Here is an 18,359-nt window from a genome sequence, read left to right as displayed (position 1 = left end):
TTCATTATTAGACACAGAAGTGCACCATGACGAGATAACCTCTTACCAAGCACAGCACGGCTCGCTAAGACGGAGCTGCACTGGAGTGAAGGGCCAGACGAGCTGGTTGCCTGAGTGGCACCTGGAAGAGTGCGCATATTATGCACAGGCTGATGCTTTAAAATAACTATATTACCGAGTGCTGGAGAGTGCATTACTGCGGGGCTGCATGGGAGTGGTGAATTCTGCAGTCTGTCGGGCTCTGCCTGGTCTGGGAAGGTTTCATTATTAGACACAGCAGTGCACCATGACGAGATAACCTCTTACCAAGCACAGCACGGCTAGCTAAGACGGAGCTGCATTGGAGTGAAGGGCCAGACGAGCTGGTTGCCTGAGTGGCACCTGGAAGAGTGCGCATATTAGGCTCAGGCTGATGCTTTAAAATAACTATATTACAGGGTGCTGCAGAGTGCATTACTGCGGAGCTGCATGGGAGTGGTGAAGTCTGCAGTCTGTCGGGCTCTGCCTGGTGTGGAAAGGTTTTATTACTAGATACAGAAGTGCACGATGACGAGATTACCTCTTACCAAGCACAGCACGGCTCGCTAAGACGGAGCTGCACTGGAGTGAAGGGCCAGACGAGCTGGTTGCCTGAGTGGCACCTGGAAGAGTGCGCATATTAGGCACAGCCTGATGCTTTAAAATAACTTTATATCACCGAGTGCTGCAGAGTGCCTTACTGCGGAGATGCATGGGAGTGGCGAATTCTGCAGTCTGTCGGGCTTGGCTGGTCTGGAAAGGTTTCATTATTAGATACAGAAGTGCACGATGACGAGATAACCTCTTACCACGCACAGCACGGTTCGCTAAGACGGAGCTGCACTGGAGTGAAGGGCCAGACGAGCTGGTTGCCTGAGTGGCACCTGGAAGAGTGCGCATATTATGCACAGGCTGATGCTTTAAAATAACTATATTACCGAGTGCTGGAGAGTGCATTACTGCGGAGCTGCATGGGAGTGGTGAATTCTGCAGTCTGTCGGGCTCTGCCTGGTCTGGGAAGGTTTCATTATTAGACACAGAAGTGCACGATGACGAGATAACCTCTTACCAAGCACAGCACGGCTCGCTAAGGCGGAGCTGCACTGGAGTGAAGGGCCAGACGAGCTGGTTGCCTGAGTGGGACCTTGAAGAGTGCGGATATTAGGCACAGGCTGATGCTTTAAAATAACTCTATATTAACGAGTGCTGCAGAGTGCATTACTGCGGAGCTGCATGGGGGTGGTGAATTCTGCAGTCTGTCGGGCTCTGCCTGGTGTGGAGAGGTTTCATTATTAGATACAGAAGTGCACGATGACGAGATTACATCTTACCAAGCACAGCACGGCTCGCTAAGACGGAGCTGCACTGGAGTGAAGGGCCAGACGAGCTGGTTGCCTGAGTGGGACCTTGAAGAGTGCGGATATTAGGCACAGGCTGATGCTTTAAAATAACTCTATATTAACGAGTGCTGCAGAGTGCATTACTGCGGAGCTGCTTGGGGGTGGTGAATTCTGCAGTCTGTCGGGCTCTGCCTGGTGTGGAAAGGTTTCATTATTAGATACAGAAGTGCACGATGACGAGATTACATCTTACCAAGCATAGCACGGCTCGCTAAGACGGAGCTGCACTGGAGTGAAGGGCCAGACGAGCTGGTTGCCTGAGTGGCACCTGGAAGAGTGCGCATATTAGGCACAGGCTGATGCTTTAAAATAACTATATTACCGAGTGCTGGAGAGTGCATTACTGCGGAGCTGCATGGGAGTGGTGAATTCTGCAGTCTGTCAGGCTCTGCCTGGTCTGGGAAGGTTTCATTATTAGACACAGAAGTGAACCATGGCGAGATAACCTCTTACCAAGTACAGCACTGCTCGCTAAGACGGAGCTGCACTGGAGTGAAGGGCCAGACGAGCTGGTTGCCTGAGTGGCACCTGGAAGAGTGCGCATATTAGGCAGAGGCTGATGCTTTAAAATAACTATATTACCGAGTGCTGCAGAGTGCAATACTGCGGAGCTGCATGGGAGTGGTGAATTCTGAGTCTGTCGGGCTCTGCCTGGTCTGGGAAGGTTTCATTATTAGACACAGAAGTGCACCATGACGAGATAACCTCTTACCAAGCACAGCACGGCTCGCTAAGACGGAGCTGCACTGGAGTGAAGGGCCTGACGAGCTGGTTGCCTGAGTGGCACCTGGAAGAGTGCGCATATTATGCACAGGCTAATGCTTTAAAATAATTATATTACCGAGCGCTGGAGAGTGCATTACTGCGGAGCTGCATGGGAGTGGTGAATTCTGCAGTCTGTCGGGCTCTGCCTCGTCTGGGAAGGTTTCATTATTAGACACAGAAGTGCACCATGACGAGATGACCTCTTACCAAGCACAGCACGGCTCGCTAAGACGGAGCTGCACTGGAGTGAAGGGCCTGACGAGCTGGTTGCCTGAGTGGCACCTGGAAGAGTGCGCATATTATGCACAGGCTAATGCTTTAAAATAATTATATTACCGAGCGCTGGAGAGTGCATTACTGCGGAGCTGCATGGGAGTGGTGAATTCTGCAGTCTGTCGGGCTCTGCCTGGTCTGGGAAGGTTTCATTATTAGACACAGAAGTGCACCATGACGAGATAACCTCTTACCAAGCACAGCACGGCTCGCTAAGACGGAGCTGCACTGGAGTGAAGGGACAGACGAGCTGGTTGCCTGAGTGGCACCTGGAAGAGTGCGCATATTAGGCACAGGCTGATGCTTTAAAATAACTATATTACCGAGTGCTGCAGAGTGCATTACTGCGGAGCTGCATGGGAGTGGTGAATTCTGCAGTCCGTCGGGCTCTGCCTGGTCTGGAAAGGTTTAATTATTAGACACAGAAGTGCACCATGACGAGATAACCTCTTACCAAGCAGAGCACGGCTCGCTAGGACGGAGCTGCGCTGGAGTGAAGGGCCAGACGAGCTGGTTGCCTGAGTGGCACCTGGAAGAGTGCGCATATTAGGCACAGGCTGATGCTTTAAAATAACTATATTACCGAGTGCTCGAGAGTGCATTACTGCGGAGCTGCATGGGAGTGGTAAATTCTGCAGTTCGTCCGGCTGTGCCTGGTCTGGAAAGGTTTCATTATTAGATACAGAAGTGCACGATGACGAGATTACCTCTTACCAAGCACAGCACGGCTCGCTAGGACGGAGCTGCACTGGAGTGAAGGGCCAGACGAGCTGGTTGCCTGAGTGGCACCTGGAAGAGTGCGCATATTAGGCACAGGCTGATGCTCTAAAATAACTATATTACCGAGTGCTGGAGAGTGCATTACTGCGGAGCTGCATGGGAATGGTGAATTCTGCAGTCCGTCGGGCTCTGCCTGGTCTGGAAAGGTTTAATTATTAGACACAGAAGTGCACCATGACGAGATAACCTCTTACCAAGCACAGCACGGCTCGCTAGGACGGAGCTGCGCTGGAGTGAAGGGCCAGACGAGCTGGTTGCCTGAGTGGCACCTGGAAGAGTGCGCATATTAGCCACAAGCTGATGCTTTAAAATAACTCTATATTACCGAGTGCTGCAGAGTGCATTACTGCGGAGCTGCATGGGAGTGGTGAATTCTGCAGTTCGTCCGGCTGTGCCTGGTCTGGAAAGGTTTCATTATTAGATACAGAAGTGCACGATGACGAGATTACCTCTTACCAAGCACAGCACGGCTCGCTAGGACGGAGCTGCGCTGGAGTGAAGGGCCAGACGAGCTGGTTGCCTGAGTGGCACCTGGAAGAGTGCGCATATTAGCCACAAGCTGATGCTTTAAAATAACTCTATATTACCGAGTGCTGCAGAGTGCATTACTGCGGAGCTGCATGGGAGCGGTGAAGTCTGCAGTCTGTCGGGCTCTGCCTGGTCTCGAAAGGTTTAATTATTAGATACAGAAGTGCACGATGACGATATAACCTCTTACCAAGCACAGCACGGCTCGCTAAGACGGAGCTGCAGTGGAGTGAAGGGCCAGACGAGCTGGTTGCCTGAGTGGCACCTGGAAGAGTGCGCATATTATGCACAGGCTGATACTTTAAAATAACTCTATATTACCAAGTGCTGCAGAGTGCATTACTGCGGAGCTGCATGGGCGTGGTGAATTCTGCAGTCCGTCGGGCTCTGCCTGGTCTCGAAAGGTTTAATTATTAGACACAGAAGCGCACCATGACGAGATAACCTCTTACCAAGCACAGCACGGCTCGCTAGGACGGAGCTGCGCTGGAGTGAAGGGCCAGACGAGCTGGTTGCCTGAGTGGCACCTGGAAGAGTGCGCATATTAGCCACAAGCTGATGCTTTAAAATAACTCTATATTACCGAGTGCTGCAGAGTGCATTACTGCGGAGCTGCATGGGAGCGGTGAAGTCTGCAGTCTGTCGGGCTCTGCCTGGTCTCGAAAGGTTTAATTATTAGATACAGAAGTGCACGATGACGAGATAACCTCTTACCAAGCACAGCACGGCTCGCTAAGACGGAGCTGCACTGGAGTGAAGGGCCAGTCGAGCTGGTTGCCTGAGTGGCACCTGGAAGAGTGCGCATATTAGGCACAGGCTGATGCTTTAAAATAACTATATTACCGAGTGCTGGAGAGTGCATTACTGCGGAGCTGCATGGGAGTGGTGAATTCTGCAGTCCGTCGGGCTCTGCCTGGTCTCGAAAGGTTTAATTATTAGATACAGAAGTGCACGATGACGAGATAACCTCTTACCAAGCACAGCACGCCTCGCTAAGACGGAGCTGCACTGGACTGAAGGGCCAGACGAGCTGGTTGCCTGAGTGGCACCTGGAAGAGTGCGCATATTATGCACAGGCTGATGCTTTAAAATAACTCTATATTACCAAGTGCTGCAGAGTGCATTACTGCGGAGCTGCATGGGAGCGGTGAAGTCTGCAGTCTGTCGGGCTCTGCCTGGTCTAGAAAGGTTTCATTATTAGACACAGAAGTGCACCATGACGAGATTACCTCTTACCGAGCACAGCACGGCTCGCTGCGACGGAGCTGCACTGGAGTGAAGGGCCAGACGAGCTGGTTGCCTGAGTGGGACCTGGAAGAGTGCGCATATTAGGCACAGGCTGGTGCTTTAAAATAACTCTATATTACCAAGTGCTGCAGAGTGCATTACTGCGGAGCAGCATGGGAGCGGTGAATTCTGCAGTTTGTCGGGCTCTGCCTGGTCTGGAAATGTTTCATTATTAGACACAGAAGTGCACCATGACGAGATTACCTCTTACCAAGCACAGCACGGCTCGCTGCGACGGAGCTGCACTGGAGTGAAGGGCCAGACGAGCTGGTTGCCTGAGTGGCACCTGGAAGAGTGCGCATATTAGGCACAGGCTGGTGCTTTAAAATAACTCTATATTACCGAGTGCTGCAGAGTGCATTACTGCGGAGCTGCATGGGAGCGGTGAATTCTGCAGTCCGTCGGGCTCTGCCTGGTCTGGAAATGTTTCATTACTAGACACAGAAGTGCACCATGACGAGATTACCTCTTACCGAGCACAGCACGGCTCGCTGCGACGGAGCTGCACTGGAGTGAAGGGCCAGACGAGCTGGTTGCCTGAGTGGGACCTGGAAGAGTGCGCATATTAGGCACAGGCTGGTGCTTTAAAATAACTCTATATTACCGAGTGCTGCAGAGTGCATTACTGCGGAGCTGCATGGGAGCGGTGAAGTCTGCAGTCTGTCGGGCTCTGCCTGGTCTGGAAATGTTTCATTATTAGACACAGAAGTGCACCATGACGAGATTACCTCTTACCAAGCACAGCACGGCTCGCTGCGACGGAGCTGCACTGGAGTGAAGGGCCAGACGAGCTGGTTGCCTGAGTGGAACCTGGAAGAATGGGCTTATTAGCCTACATAGAGAAGTTTCTTATACCTTTGTGTATATGAGGGAAACACATTATTACAATCACCTATTGCAGGTGCCCAGTTTATGGGAGGACGAACAGTAGGCACAGCTGATCGCACTAGGGTTGTTTGCCCTGGGTCCATAAAATCTTTTGCAGTGAAGTGATTACCGCAGACGGCGATAGGTGCCATAGAGTTGCGAAGCAGACTTTCCAAAAAGATCGTACCCCTTGGCATAGTCGAGCCAAGCTTTTGACCTGGAATATATATTGTTTTTCAATGTGTTAAATGTACTGTCGGGGAAAAATGAAATGCGAACAGTGGAGCGCGTGGCTCGCGGTACAGACTGTGCCACCTGGAAGTGAGCCTAGGGGCGAGGGTGCGTGGCCTACTCCGATGTGTTCACGCCCCTCGCTCAGCGCTCTCCAAGCTTCGGCAGTTCGCCTCTCAGTACGCTGCAAACGTCACCGCTATCTTTGCTGGCTCGGCGCGTGCGGTGCAAAGAAGGTCGCCGCACACGCCGAGCTAGCAAAGATAGCGGTGGTGGCTTTCAGCGCACTAAGCGGCGCAGTGCCGAAGCTTGGGGAACGCAGAGCGAAGGGCGTGAACAAATCGGAGTAGGCCACGCACCCTCGCCCCTGGGCTCACTTCCAGGTGCGCACCTGCACCGCGAGCCACGCGCTCCTTAGTTCGCAATTCATTTTTCCCCGATAGTACACTTTGGAACAAAATGCCAGATGCCAATCTGCAACCCTCTCTTCGACATTTTAGCTCCGCTTGCAAGCGATGGGGACATATTTTTATTTGCAGGTTTGCTTTGGATGTCTCAACGCACACGGACAAGTTTGGGTTTCTGCTCCAGACTAGTGCAAAACTAGCTCAACGAAGAAATCATAGTTTTTGCGCGAGAGGACGAATACAAGGGAGTACAACAAGCACAAGCGCGCTTGTGCTTGTTGTCCTCCCATGTGTTTGTCCTTTCGCACAAAAACACATGATTTCTAACGTTCACCAACTCGCCCAACAACAGGTCATTTTATAGCTAAGTAACAGCAGGTGCAAATTCACATTTCTTTAGGAAAAGACAGTATCAGTAAAAAGCAATATTCACCCCACCATGAAGCAGCGCTTTTATAACTCAAATTTAGAGCCACATTAAAAAAACACGAAAATTCACCCCACCATGAAGCAGCACCTTTATAACCCCAATTTAGAGCCATATTAAAAACAATACATTCAGCTATGTATGAGACAAATCAAGGGCTGCTTCTTTTCCTTAACAATTTTGTCTTATAAGATTAATTTGTCAGTTTTTATTTTCAAAGACAAAGTGGTAATTCAGTACTAAAATCAGTATAACTGACATGAGATCGCTTAGCCCCAATCCCCACATTACAGTTAAGCCATCCAGTCAACTTTAGCGCTTGATTTAAAAGCGTATTCTAGTAATTAATTATATTGTGAAGAAAATTAAATTATTGGGATTTTTTTATATGCTCAAGTATGCAAATGGTTCCAAGGAACTATTGACAAGAAGCAGCTCACGCCAACCTACCTTGCGTCATGTGGGATTCGGAAAAGCTTTGTGCCTTGTTTCTTGTGCGTTTTACCGTTGCTTTTGCACCATGCGACACAGCAGTAGCTACCGTAGTAGCAACCGGAGGGCACCTGAAAAAGAAAAAAAAAAGTAAGATATAAACACAAATATTCGTAGTTCTTAGTACGATAGCGCAGCCCATGTAACAATAATAACACACACGGGAAAAGCCGGCTGCTGTCTGAGGTTTATTTCGCAGCGTCTGTTGGACCTCTGAGCATGCAAATAACGCGTAAAAAAAACTGACACGATAGAGTTCGCTTTTTTCTCTTGCCCTTGTCTGCGCACGCAATGTTTTGCTCGCGACTAAGCAGTAACAAAGAAATGAGAAAACGTCTTACCTTCTGAAGAAACCTGTTAGGCGCAGACAATATCCACGTTGTGCTCACATTCTGCTCGCTGTGCTCACATGTGCTCAACACAAAACCCGTTGACAGGTGTGAGGCACCATGCTGTCACGCCGTCCCCGCACACGTCCGTCCGTCCCGCTCCAGCCACTCAAGCCGCTTTCTCAGAGCAGCTGCAGGAACCGGAACTGGCCCGTACATCACGTGATCTTCTTAACGTAGCAAACAAAAACGATTTCACCCTTTGTGATACTTGCAACAATTTTAAATATAATAAAATTAAAACTTGAGTATTTATTTATAACAAACCTCACGAAATATTTTCATTCTTTGGAACACTGGCACCACTTAGCGGTCGGTGAGAAAACTAAACGTGCGGCCGCGAAACGGCTCGAGTGGCCACTCTTTCCCTTGTGCAGATTACTCTATGCCCAACACTGATCTCTATGTCTATTTGCTGGATCGCGTTTGACCAGCTCCTCCTATGGACCGGAATGCGGTCACTGGCGGCCATTTTTAGGTAGAGTTATATCATCTCTAGCCATCATTGTAATATGGCGGACAGCGCAATGGCGGCCGGGTGCCATAAAATAGCCGTGGATCTAGTACACTGTACCGTGGGAGATATTTCGTGCTTGATTCAAGTTGTTCGACGACGCAGACTCTTGAAACTCGGCGTGAACGGTTGCCCCATCTTTGAGGACCCGGAGAAAGTTCTACGAAAGCGCAGCACCGGGGGAAAGCAGCGCAGCTTGCATCGAAAGCGGACTCCGTAAAGGCGTCTGCTTTTGATGCTAATTTTGATGCGACTTTCGATGCGAGCTGTGCTGCTTTTCCCCCGGTGCTGCGATTTCGTGAAACTTTAACCGGGTCCTCAAAGATCGCGCTACCGTTCACGCCGGGTTTCAAAAACATGTTTCGTCAAACAATTTCAATCAAGCACGAAATATCATCCACCCTATTTTGACGGCAGCCTTCCACCACACCTGCCAAAACGCTGTCTGCCATGGATGGATTAGAGTGGCTGCAGGAGGTGTACCTTGGCTAGAGGTAATATAACTCTACCTAAAGATGGCCGCCAGTGACCGCATTCGCAGAGCGGGCAAACGCGATCCTGCAATTGTCATTGAGATCAGTGATGCCCAACGGAAGCTGATTGCAATAGCGATAGTCTTGCGCAGTCTTCAAGAGTGTCTTTTCCTTTTTATTTATTGTTATTTTTTCAAACGATACTAAGCAAATTATTATTATATTCGTAACAATAAGAATGTCACTAAAATAATAATGTAAAACATTACAAAAAGTGAGTAAATTTTAGGTTTTATTCAAACTTTAGGTTCCTTCCTTTTTGTGTAAACCGAAACCGAAACTAACTTAAGCAACGTTTCCTTCGTCGTAATTGTTTGTGCGTGTATGCGTGCATGCGCGTGCGTGTGTTTGTGCGCGCACGTGTGGATGCGTCCGCGTGCATGCGTGTGTGCGTCTCTGCTTGTGCGTGCGTGTGCGTCTGCGCGCGGGCGTGAGTTTGCGCGTGTGGATGCGTGTGTACGTGCGTGCGCGCGTGTATGTGGGCGACTGCGAGCCCGCAAGCGCCTGTTTGTGCGTTCTATTGCACTGCGCCCGCTGGAAGAACAATTGGATGTCCCTGGACACTGTTAAAGCACTAACTTATTGATTATTATTATTATTATTATTGTTGTTATTGAAACATAGCCCTGAGTCTTTAGACACAGGGCCTTAAACTTTTCTATAGCTGGCTGTAGCTGTATCTATAAACTTCTAGGGCCGACCAGGCAAAGCTACAGGGGGTGATAGCCTGCCATTTTTCTATGGGATGTCTCGGACTGGTTTATTATGGGATTTGCCTCTTTATGTGTGCGAGTTTTTGTGCATGTCACCATATTTTCAAATGCATATTTTACTCAGGTTGACATGGTCATGTGACAGGTTCTAGCAGCCTGTCATGAATATTTGTCAAACATTTTCACTATATTTTGATTTCATGTTGCCAGATATAAACTCGAGACTAACTGATTTTCTTACCGTACACTTCTATCAATAAATAGTTCTAAAAATGCTAGTATTGAGCATTTCACCCTAGTTTCCAATTTTTTAGCATGGAGTGATCTGTAGGAAAATTAAATATGAACCCATATATAAAATTTTGTTTGGAAACATAAAAATTGTATGCAAAAGAGGCAATTTATTATCAGCTGTTTGCATAAATTACAACTGACATTATAAAAAAACTAGACTGCTAACAACTGTTGTTTTTCAAGCAGAAATCTTACCTGTACATTATGGACAGAGCCATATATAAGCTTTCCAAAACCATTTCACATTATTTATTTAGCACCCTCTTCAACACCCTTCTTACAGCGAGTTCGTTTCACGACACTCGGGCCCACGCGTGCCCACTAGCAGTGTGGAAGGGGTTCGTTTCGGCCGGCACTCCACGAGTGGTTGCACTCTCCGAGTTCGTTTCAGCGCTGACACCCCACGCGTGCATGCACTCGCTGCACCGAGAAAATCGGGAGTGCGCCAAAATGCAATCCCGTCATGCCTCGCTTCGGCGGGGCCGGTGAGGACCGGGAGCATACGACAAGGGTTCGTCTGCTACAATGTGTCGCGGAACCGAACGGAAAAAAAGTAGATTTTCTGATAGAAATCGCGTTCCGCGGGCAACGAAATGAAACGCGAGCTTGAATTGTGAGCGTCTGCTATTTCACGAAGGAAGCAATTGACAACCCGTGACTTGTTTGCAGGTTTTAAATCGCTCTGTTGCCGTACAAGCGCTGAAATATACCAGTGTGTAAAGAAATGCTCAGAACAAACGCAACAGCGGCCCCCGAGATGTCTATCACTATCCGTGTGCGGGTAAAAAATTTAACATTTGTCAAAACAAATCCTCCAGCAGAAACCTCTGACTGCCCAATAAGCCTCAGAGAAAGCTAAAGATGGAGACTTTACCCGAGGATTGGGCAACATCATCATGTTTAACATTTACCTACGTCAGCTAACTTGCCCCGTCGTATTTTGTTCGAGAAAGCTCTCGTTCTCGACGCCCTCACCAAGGCTAATATCTAAGTCACCTATAATGACTATCCAAATCGAAAGTCCCAGTTTTGCTGGATAATCCAACAGGCTAGTTTTAAGCCGTATTCTTTCAGTGGTTCATGCATAATACCATGCTCAAACGGATCAAGCTTCTGCTCGGACAGCATCATCAGTTTTCTTCAGTGTAAACGATTATAAGAATTGAAAGATAGATACCAGCTGCTTTGTAAACAGCTGGTTGCGGAAATTTACGCCGTCTGTAATTATCTCTACGGCAGCCTAGCTGCTTGAAGTCATCGCAACTATAAACTACAGGTTGCAGCGACCAACGTTTGTAGATAAACGTTGGTAGCGACCGCATTCTCGCATTCCCACGCATCATTCCATCATTCCGAACAGAAAGGCGCTAGTTTCGGTTTGAAGTCGGTACCTTTTCTACAACATAGATGGCGGCAGCATCAGTCTTCTGCACCATTCTGCACTCGGTGCATTTGGCGAGTTCGTTTGAGTCCAGTTTTCCGTGCAACACTCTGTGAGTGCGATGCATTCTGGGAGAGAACTCGAATGGTGCCAGTGCGTGTGAAACGAACTCGCTATTACATTCTTCACTAAATGTATGGCGTAACACGAAACAGCACCCTTTTCGGTAAAATTATGAGGTTGTATTCCTAGATTGTAGGGTGTTAAAAGGGTGTGGCCGAGGGTGTAAGTTGGTACATCACCACTTTTACACCCTTAAGGGTGTAAAACCTTTACTGTGTAGTACGGCCGAGCATCACTGGCGTCAATCACCACGATAGCGTCAATAGCGTCAAGGCGTTGCAAACCACCCGCCAACAACCACGTTGTTAACAACAAAACCAGCGTTCTGCACATCTAGGTCGAGATGTACTGCGTGGTGCACGTTAAAGACCCCAGGCTAGCGCTTGTACTGCACTGGCTAAATTGCTCATCTACGGCTGGGAGACTCGTCGCCCGTTAAGGCAGACCAAGTTGTAAGCTGTATAAACATACACACAACCCAATTTTTTTTTGTTCATTTTCTTTTTTTTTACGCGTTTTGAACGTTTTACGATTTTGAACGTTTCCGTTGCGGTTTTAACCGAAGCTGTTAGCTTTCGTTGACTCACGAAATAAGTAACCTAGCGCCTATATAAAACATTACTGAGACTAGCTTAAGTTTAATCAATATATGAGAGACGTCTTTTTTAGGCTCTTCCAAAACACAAAACCTGAACTTATCCGATTCAAGCACAAGCTGATCGGGGTGCGTGGCTAGTGTGGCGGTTTACTAAGCTGAGTGCATTGATACAACTATAGATTTTTAGGGTAGAGAAGGGGGCTTATGGTCGGTGTACAAGTACACTGGCTGGGTAACGGAGGGTGCGTCTTCCAGGAAAGGGGAGCATGTGTGCCCAATGCACCCGACTACAACATTTTTTTCTTCGAGTGCAGTTGGGAAGTAAATACGCGGAGCACAAACCGAAAAATCGCGGATGTGGTATTCGCGCTAAGAGGGCCGCGCAGCGACAGAGCGGTATTGTTAGCGCGAAGATGACGTCAGCGCTGTTTTCGTATTTTATTTTCACTGACCAACGACGGGCACAATATTTTCCCACATCTGGTAATGTTCCAAATGAACATATCACACGACAGTGCTAGTTAAGACAATAAATAACCTTTCAAGTCTAACAAAAAAAACTGAATAAAACGGCGATCGTTTGCTTGCGCTAACAGTGTGCGCATGATGGACGCACTATATCCTGCCAACCACTCGCTCATGATGCTTCTCTCGCGGCCCGTCGTTATGCCAAAGTTTCGTCAACGCGATGAAAGTTTAGATTATGGGTGTCTTTGTAGCGAAACTGAAAATCAGCACTGCTGGCCGAACACTTGCCGGCCGTGTTTATTCTTCCGGCGGCCAACCTGAAAATCAGCGCTGCTGGCCAACCACTTGCCGGCCGTCTTCATGTCTCCGGCGGCCAACCTGAAAATCAGCACTGCTGGCCGAACACTCGCCGTCTGTGTTTATTTTTCCGGCGGCCAAACTGAAAATCAGCGCTGCTGGCCAAACACTTGCCGGCCGTCTTCATGTCTCCGGCGGCCAACCTGAAAATCAGCACTGCTGGCCGAACACTCGCCGTCTGTGTTTATTTTTCCGGCGGCCAACCTGAAAATCAGCGCTGCTGGCCAAACACTTGCCGGCCGTGTCTCCGGCGGCCAACCTGAAAATCAGCACTGCTGGCCGAACACTCGCCGTCCGTGTTTATTTTTCCGGCGGCCAAGCTGAAAATCACCACTGCTGGCCAAACACACGCCGTCTGTGTTTATTTTTCCGGCGGCCAACCTGAAAATCAGCACTGCTGGCCAAACACTCGCCGTCTGTGTTTATTTTTGCGGCGGCCAACCTGAAAATCACCACTGCTGGCCAAACACTCGCCGTCTGTGTTTATTTTTCCGGCGGCCAACCTGAAAATCAGCGCTGCTGGCCAAACACTTGCCGGCCGTGTCTCCGGCGGCCAACCTGAAAATCAGCACTGCTGGCCGAACACTCGCCGTCCGTGTTTATTTTTCCGGCGGCCAAGCTGAAAATCACCACTGCTGGCCAAACACTCGCCGGCCGTGTTTATGTCTCCGGCGGTCAAGCTGAAAATCAGCGCTGCTGGCCAAACACTCGCCGGCCCTGTTTATGTTTCCGGCGGCCAAGCTGAAAATCAGCGCTGCTGGCCAAACACTTGCCCGTGTTTATGTCTCCGGCGGCCAAGCTGAAAATCAGCGCTGCAGGCCAAACACTCGCCGGCCGTGTTTATGTTTCCGGCGGCCAAGCTGAAAATCAGCACTGCTGGCCAAACACTCTCCGGCCGTGTTTATGTTTCCGGCGGCCAAGCTGAAAATCAGCGCTACTGGCCAAACACTTGCCGGCCGTGTTTATGTCTCCGGCGGCCAAGCTGAAAATCAGCACTGCTGGCCAAAGACTCGCCGGCCATGTTCATGTTTCCGGCGGCCAAGCTGAAAATCAGCGCTAATGGCCAGACACTTGCCGGACGTGTTTATTCTTCCGGCGGCCAAGCTGAAAATCAGCACTGCTGGCCAAACACTCGCCGCCCGTGTTTATGTTTCCGGCGGCCAAGCTTAAAATCAGCGCTGCTGGCCAAACACTTGCCGGCCGTGTTTATGTTTTTGGCGGCCAAGCTAAAAATTAGCACTGCTGGCCAAACACTCGCCGGCCGTGTTTATGTTTCCGGCGGCCAAGCTGAAAATCAGCACTGGTGGCCAAACACTCGCCGTACGTGTTCATGTTTCCGGCGGCCAAGCTGAAAATCAGCACTGCTGGCCAAACACTCGCCGGCCGTGTTGATGTTTCCGGCGGCCAAGCTGAAATTCAGCGCTGCTGGCCAAACACTTGCCGACCGTGTCTCCGGCGGCCAACCTGAAAATCAGCACTGCTGGCCAAACACTCGCCGGCCGTGTTTATGTTTCCGGCGGCCAAGCTCAAATCAGCACTGGTGGTCAAGCACTCGCCGGCCGTGTTCATGTTTCCGGCGGCCAAGCTGAAAATCAGCACTGCTGGCCAAACACTCGCCGGCCGTGTTTGTCTCCGGCGGCCAACCTGAAAATCAGCACTGCTGGCCGAATACTCGCCGGCCGTGTTTATGTTTCCGGCGGCCAAGCTGAAAATCAGCACTGCTGGCCAAACACTTGCCGGCCGTGTTTATTCTTCCGGCGGCCAGGCTGAAAATCAGCACTGCTGGCCAAACACTCGCCGGCCGTGTTCATGTTTCCGGCGGCCAACCTGAAAATCAGCGCTGCTGGCCAAACACTTGCCGGCCGTGTTCATGTCTCCGGCGGCCAACCTGAAAATCAGCACAGCTGGCCGAACACTCGCCGTCCGTGTTTATTTTTCCGGCGGCCAAGCTGAAAATCAGCACTGCTGGCCAAACACTCGCCGGCCGTGTTTATGTTTCCGGCGGCCAACCTGAAAATCAGCGCTGCTGGCGAAACACTTGCCGGCCGTGTTTGTCTCCGGCGGCCAACCTGAAAATCAGCACTGCTGGCCGAACACTCGCCGTCCGTGTTTATTTTTCCGGCGGCCAAGCTGAAAATCACCACTGCTGGCCAAACACTCGCCGGCCGTGTTTATGTCTCCGGCGGCCAAGCTGAAAATCAGCGCTGCTGGCCAAACACTCGCCGGCCCTGTTTACGTTTCCGGCGGCCAAGCTGAAAATCAGCGCTGCTGGCCAAACACTTGCCGGCCGTGTTTATGTCTCCGGCGGCCAAGCTGAAAATCAGCGCTGCTGGCCAAACACTTGCCGGCCGTGTTTATGTTTCCGGCGGCCAAGCTGAAAATCAGCACTGCTGGCCAAACACTCTCCGGCCGTGTTTATGTTTCCGGCGGCCAAGCTGAAAATCAGCGCTGCTGGCCAAACACTTGCCGGCCGTGTTTATTCTTCCGGCGGCCAAGCTGAAAATCAGCACTGCTGGCCAAACACTCGCCGGCCGTGTTTATGTTTCCGGCGGCCAAGCTTAAAATCAGCGCTGCTGGCCAAACACTTGCCGGCCGTGTTTGTCTCCGGCGGCCAACCTGAAAATCAGCACTGCTGGCCGAACACTAGCCGGCCGTGTTTATGTTTCCGGCGGCCAAGCTGAAATTCAGCACTGCTGGCCAAACACTCGCCGTCCGCGTTTATTTTTCCGGCGGCCAAGCTGAAAATCAGCACTGCTGGCCAAACACTCGCCGGCCGTGTTTATGTTTCCGGCGGCCAAGCTGAAAATCAGCACTGGTGGTCAAACACTCGCCGGCCGTGTTTGTTTCCGGCGGCCAACCTGAAAATCAGCGCTGCTGGCCAAACACTTGCCGGCCGTCGCCGGCGGCCAACCTGAAAATCAGCACTGCTGGCCGAAAACTCGCCGTCGGTGTTTATTTTTCCGGCGGCCAAGCTGAAAATCATCACTGCTGGCCAAACACTCACCGGCCGTGTTTATGTTTCCGGCGGCCAAGCTGAAAATCAGCACTGGTGGTCAAGCACTCGCCGGCCGTGTTCATGTTTCCGGCGGCCAACCTGAAAATCAGCGCTGCTGGCCAAACACTTGCCGGCCGTGTTTGTCTCCGGCGGCCAACCTGAAAATCAGCACTGCTGGCCGAACACTCGCCGTCCGTGTTTATTTTTCCGGCGGCCAAGCTGAAAATCAGCTCTGCTGGCTAAACACTCGCCGGCCGTGTTTATGTCTCCGGCGGCCAAGCTGAAAATCAGCGCTGCTGGCCAAACACTCGCCGGCCGTGTTTATGTTTCCGGCGGCCAAGCTGAAAATCAGCGCTGCTGGCCAAACACTTGCCGGCCGTGTTTATGTCTCCGGCGGCCAAGCTCAAAATCAGCGCTGCTGGCCAAACACTCGCCTGCCGTGTTTATGTTTCCGGCGGCCAAGCTGAAAATCAGCACTGCTGGCGAAACACTCTCCGGCCGTGTTTGTTTCCGGCGGCCAAGCTGAAAATCAGCGCTGCTGGCCAAACACTTGCCGGCCGTGTTTATGTCTCCGGCGGCCAAGCTGAAAATCAGCACTGCTGGCCAAACACTCGCCGGTCGTGTTCATGTTTCCGGCGGCCAAGCTGAAAATCAGCGCTGCTGGCCAAACACTTGCCGGCCGTGTTTATTCTTCCGGCGGCCAAGCTGAAAATCAGCGCTGCTGGCCAAACACTCGCAGGCCGTGTTTATGTTTCCGGCGGCCCAGCTGAAAATCAGCACTGCTGGCCAAACACTATCCGGCCGTGTTTATGTTTCCGGCGGCCAAGCTGAAAATCAGCGCTTCTGGCCAAACACTTGCCGGCCGTGTTTATGTCTCCGGCGGCCAAGCTGAAAATCAGCACTGCTGGCCAAAGACTCGCCGGCCGTGTTCATGTTTCCGGCGGCCAAGCTGAAAATCAGCGCTGCTGGCCGAACACTTGCCGGCCGTGTTTATTCTTCCGGCGGCCAAGCTGAAAATCAGCACTGCTGGCCAAACACTCGCCGGCCGTGTTTGTTTCCGGCGGCCAAGCTGAAAATCAGCGCTGCTGGCCAAACACTTGCCGGCCGTGTTTGTCTCCGGCGGCCAACCTGAAAATCAGCACTGCTGGCCGAACACTAGCCGGCCGTGTTTATGTTTCCGGCGGCCAAGCTGAAAATCAGCACTGCTGGCCAAACACTCGCCGTCCGTGTTTATTTTTCCGGCGGCCAAGATGAAAATCAGCACTGCTGGCCAAACACTCGCCGGCCGTGTTAATGTCTCCGGCGGCCAAGCTGAAAATCAGCGCTGCTGGCCAAACACTCGCCGGCCGTGTTTATGTTTCTGGCGGCCAAGCTGAAAATCAGCGCTGCTGGCCAAACACTTGCCGGCCGTGTTTATGTCTCCGGCGGCCAAGCTGAAAATCAGCACTGCTGGCCAAACACTCGCCGGCCGTGTTCATGTTTCCGGCGGCCAAGCTGAAAATCAGCGCTGCTGGCCAAACACTTGCCGGCCGTGTTTATTGTTCCGGCGGCCAAGCTGAAAATCAGCACTACTGGCCAAACACTCGCCGGCCGTGTTTATGTTTCCGGCGGCCAAGCTGAAAATCAGCGCTGCTGGCCAAACACTTGCCGGCCGTGTTTGTCTCCGGCGGCCAACCTGCAAATCAGCACTGCTGGCCGAACACTCGCCGGCCGTGTTTATGTTTCCGGCGGCCAAGCTGAAAATCAGCACTGCTAGCCAGACACTCGCCGTCCGTGTTTATTTTTCCGGCGGCCAAGCTGAAAATCAGCACTGCTGGCCAAACACTCGCCGGCCGTGTTTATATTTCCGGCGGCCAAGCTGAAAATCAGCACTGGTGGTCAAACACTCGCCGGCCGTGTTTATGTTTCCGGCGGCCAAGCTGAAAATCAGCGCTGCTGGCCAAACACTTGCCGGCCGTGTTTATGTTTCCGGCGGCCAACCTGAAAATCAGCGCTGCTGGCCAAACACTTGTTGGCCGTGTTTGTCTCCGGCGGCCAACCTGAAAATCAGCACTGCTGGCCGAACACTCGCCGTCCGTGTTTTTTTTTCTGGCGGCCAACCTGAAAATCAGCATTGCTGGCCAAACACTCGCCGGCCGTGTTTATGTTTCCGGCGGCCAAGCTGAAAATCAGCGCTGCTGGCCAAACACTTGCCGGCCGTGTTTATGTCTCCGGCGGCCAAGCTGAAAATAAGCGCTGCTGGCCAAACACTCGGCGGCCGTGTTTATGTTTCCGGCGGCCAAGCTGAAAATCAGCACTGCTAGCGAAACACTTTCCGGCCGTGTTTATGTTTCCGGCGGCCAAGCTGAAAATCAGCGCTGCTGGCCAAACACTTGCCGGCCGTGTTTATGTCTCCGGCGGCCAAGCTGAAAATCAGCACTGCTGGCCAAACACTCGCCGGCCGTGTTCATGTTTCCGGCGGCCAAGCTGAAAATCAGCGCTGCTGGCCAAACACTTGCCGGCCGTGTTTATTCTTCCGG

Source organism: Ixodes scapularis, unplaced genomic scaffold (assembly GCF_016920785.2).
Source record: "Ixodes scapularis isolate PalLabHiFi unplaced genomic scaffold, ASM1692078v2 ptg000146l_1___fragment_2___debris__unscaffolded, whole genome shotgun sequence".
Taxonomy (NCBI): domain Eukaryota; kingdom Metazoa; phylum Arthropoda; class Arachnida; order Ixodida; family Ixodidae; genus Ixodes; species Ixodes scapularis.
This window is presented reverse-complemented; position numbering follows the sequence as displayed.